We start from the raw sequence: 4685 nt of genomic DNA on the forward strand, positions 1-4685 counted from the left end.
CATAGATATAATTACCCAATAACCTAAGAAAAAAATTTGGTGAAACCTTGTGGGGCTTGTGTACTTGTAAAGAAAACATTGTAAAATTTTGATGTTTGAAATAAACAAGCATAATGAGGATTGTGGTGTTTGCTTTAGCTCTTGGAAATGCCTAGTAAAAGTATATTTATAAAGTAATGGAACATCTTTAAAGTTAAAACACTGTACTACAGCACAATATATTTTAATGTTTTCAACAGTTGTTTTAGATGCTTTAATGTAAAAGTTGAGGTATGAAAATTGGTGTTGAAGTTTTGTATGTGTTTACCTGCAGCAATTTTCATACAATAATGTAGAAGTCATACACTTTTCAATCATATTCTTTCATTGATATTTTTGCATATAAGTTCTTTACATATTAAAATATATAAAAGGTAAAGTATGTTGTACACTAGTTTACTCTACATAGATTGTACGTCTTTATTTCTTGTTTTTCCACTGGTGTGTAAAAATTCCTTTTTACAGCTATCAGTTTTGTTTGTTTTTTTTTTTTAGTTGCCAAGTAGCTTTCACTGAAATTTTGGTTTTGAGACTGAGAGGTTCAGCTGTAGGAAGTTCAAGATTTTATTAAAAAAGTTGACCTTCATAAAGATTTGCATTAAAGCTATGGTTAACATGTTATCTATGAAAGATCTGATGACTTTCAGACATGATTAAAAGTAACAAAGAATCTTGAATCTTATATCTGTCTTCCATTGTTTAGTTTAATGTTTATGATAATTAAGTGTAAAAAGGAAAATGATATATAAGTTTTGTTCTTGGGTGTTTCTAATGTGTATGTGTGTATATATATATTATTTGTAACCTTGGTAAATGGTTGTTCTTGTAGCTTCTTTATTTTAAATTAGCAGTGATTACAGAGTGTTGTATTGGCATTGTTATTTACTGGAATTTCTTCCTGCACTCCAAACCAAACAAAACATTTGCAGAAAACAAGATGGTACATATTTTTTTATTAAATTAGACTTTTTGAGTCTTTAATTAACTGACAAGCTTATTTCAGGCATGAAAAGAGGTTTTGTTCCAATTGTTGCCAAGTAAATAAAACAAAAGAATATTTAAAGTGAATTATCACAAAAAGTCTAAGCTCTTTATTTAAAATCAAGCATATTTCAGGAGTATGGAGATAATGTTGGAACAATTTCATAGTTATTGAAAAAAGGTTTAAGCAAACATGTACTTATTTGAAAAATAAGCCTTTATGCAATAGAACACATGATGTAACTGATGTTGCACTAAAAATGTAATAGTAACGTAACACCAATGACAACAGTACAAAACTTACAGTGATGAAATAGTCCACGTAAATTGTTTATGCTTAGGTTTATTATCAGAAGTGTGTTTCCAACAAGTTTTGAATTACTAGAACTTTTTGTAATTGAATATAATGATAGCTACATATAGTTAAAACCATTGAGGAAGGAAAAAGTTGAGTGTGATTTAATATTAAAACTGCATGTCATAGGTGTTTATTGTGATGGATAGCAGTAAAATCTTTTTAACTTTGTTTAAAATGTAAATATTTCTTTCATATATAATATATGTGAAAGGTTTTCAAGATATTTCTTTTCATCAGGTAACTATGTTGTATATAGTTGTTTATGTTTTTTTTCAGTTTGAGGGTGTGAGTCAAGAGTAATTTAAATTATTTGAGAATAACAACTAATTCTGGCTGTAACGCTCATATTGAATTGTTGCATCACTTTTATTTGTTGCTTCTTTATGGGGAATGAAGTGAACATCCAAATGATAAACAAGAAATGAACTTTATGTTTTTTAGGTCTGTTGGATCTACTTTTTAAATTGCTGAATATGCAAGATATCTGTTAAAAACTTGTTTTCATACCTCCATCTAGTGATCTAACTTAATATTATAGCATATCATATCATAATTGCAGGATAATCAAGTATCAAATCCATATTTACTGAAGTTGTAATTTTTATTTTATTTAATGCATTGATTTTTTCAACACTTAATGCTTCTGAATAGGTAAATAATTTTGAAAATAGTTAAAAAAACAAAAATTTTGCCTTTTGTATTAAGAACACAAGCCAAATTGTTTTAGTGATACCTATACTTTTATTAATATTTTATTATAAAAACGAGATACACATCTTTATTTTTTAACAAATTAAGGTTAGTTTCTTATTCACTAGAAATAACTATAAATCTAGTTAGACCACTGCAATAAGTAGTATATCCAGAATCTTTTTTCATAAAAAGTCACAAACTTTAGATTAAAAATGCTGATACACTATGTTCCAATATATATATTTATTTTTGAAATATATCTAAGATGTACTTAGTATTATTACTTAGTATTAAATTTTTGAATGAATAAACAATTTATACACGTATGGCAGACTTTACACAACAAGTTTTAGAAGTAGGAACAGACAGTAAGTTATATGATGATAATAGTATCCAACAACTGATATAAAATGGACAGTTTTGTCTGGCTGGTATTTCCATGAAAAGCGTATAACTTCAACAGGTGAGAATACATAATGTAAGAGGAAAAGGGAACTCCATTCTTTTATTTGTTTTCTTGGATAAACAAAAACTTTATGTAAACATATTTTAAGAAACCATCAAATTTTTTGCTTCATTATTTTTTAGTTGTGTTAAACTCCAAATTTTTGAATTAGTTTCCTATTATTTTTAGAAGTACATTAGTGTTAGTTTCACAGTCAAGTGTATCTTCTGTTCAAATGAAAAGTTCAAATATCGAAATTTTTTGTTTAGGCAGTATTGTTGATATTTCATCCATCTTGCAATGCCACTTAAAGTTTAGTTATTTTTTCATTGTACGTGTATTATACATTTTTATGATTCTTAGATGATATTGTATCTGGCAATGAAATTAAGATTTATGCTTTTCCTAATTTACCTAACTTTGTATTATCAAGAATGTAATTTTGTAATTATCATTTTATATTGCTTAGGCTCTGTTGGTTTTATTTACATAATCTCACCAACTTGAACTCTTAGTGTTCTTCATCATGTTGGAGTGAAGGAGTCATTTGAAAAATGACATGTCTTGTTTATTATCATAAAGATGTGGTTGATTGTGGGGTTCATTTTCAGAATATACAAGTGTATTAGTAACTTCTAATAAAGTAGCTTGGACTTGATCTTGTGTCTGATAAAAAGAAAAATGCTTTCCATTTTGTTTTGTTTTTTGTCCATTTATAGGTCAGCAATTTCCCCACAGTCCATTGTGTAGCTTTGCACTAAATCAAACAAACTCCAACAGCCATGTATATTTTAGTTTCATTGTTCATCCTTTTTTTGTTTATTTCTAAACTAATATCTACATCAAGGTGTAAATTTGATCTTTTATTCAGCACATAGTTCATTCTAAAAGCAAAAGTTCTAAACAGTTTTATAATACTTTAGCATCTTAGAACCAATTGATTGTTCAATGCAAAAAAAACAATATTCGAATCTCCAAAAAAAGAGCCAAGCCACCAGTACCAGATGCAGGTACTGAATGCCCTAATATTGTAAAGTAGAATATAATATTACCACAGACAGAAAACTGTATTTTTGCAGTTAATGGACAGTAAAGTATTTCATTATTGTAAGCAATAGAATATTTTTGTATGAAAATAACATAACGTTTTGGGACAACATAGGACCTATTGGTCCATCTCTGCTGTTCCATCCTCTATACTAAATTAAAATATTTTTTAAAAAAGTCTTAAAGCCAGCCCTTATCATTCATGTGCTTATCAAGCTTTTTCTTAGACTCACTTAAATTTACTGCCTACACAATATCCAAAGGCCAACCACCCTGTTAGAATAATAAAAGTGTCTTAGCTGAAGATGACTCCTTCCCTGCCAATATTTATATTTGTGTCCCCTAGCCCTACTGTTCTCACTGTTAAGTATGAAAAAATATGATGCATCAACACTGCCTCTACTTGTATGACAACCCTTCCATCCCAGGCACCATTCTAGTAACCCTTTCCAACAATTCAAAGACTTTCCTAAGGTAAGGATCCCAATATTCCAAATCTGGCCTAACCAGTACAATGAAATTATAACCTCTTTAGACTTTTATTCATTATTTCTGCAGATACAACCTAAAATTATATTTGCCCTACCACTAGAAACAGCACATTACTTGGATGGCTTTAGACTGATCTACAATTACACCAAGATCCCTTTCCCTCATAACACTGTTAAGGTTATTCCCATCCAAATTATACTTATAATTCAAATTATGACAACCCACATGCATTATTTTGAATTTATTATATTTAAAATCCATCTGCCATTTATTTGCCCAACTCACTAAATAATCTAAATCCTTTTATAAATCAGCAGCATACTCTTCACAGCTAGCAATACCAAAGACCTTAATATCATCTTCAAATTTAAATAATTTCTTGACTATTCCTTCATCTATGTCATTGAAGTAAATCAAAATGAGCAAAGGCCCTTAGACTGAGCCCTGAGGTATTCCACTTCTGACATTAGTCCAGTTCTAGTGAACTCCATTTGTAACAACCCTCTGCTTTCTTCCATCCAGCCACTCTTCTATCCAGTTTGCTAACTTACCCACACACCTATATAGATAATCTTTTTTACAAGCCTTTTATGTGGCACCTTGTCAAATGCTTTCTGAAAATCCAAATAC

This window comes from Limulus polyphemus, unplaced genomic scaffold (genome assembly GCF_000517525.1).
Source record: "Limulus polyphemus unplaced genomic scaffold, Limulus_polyphemus-2.1.2 Scaffold3053, whole genome shotgun sequence".
NCBI classification, from domain to species: Eukaryota; Metazoa; Arthropoda; class Merostomata; order Xiphosura; family Limulidae; genus Limulus; species Limulus polyphemus.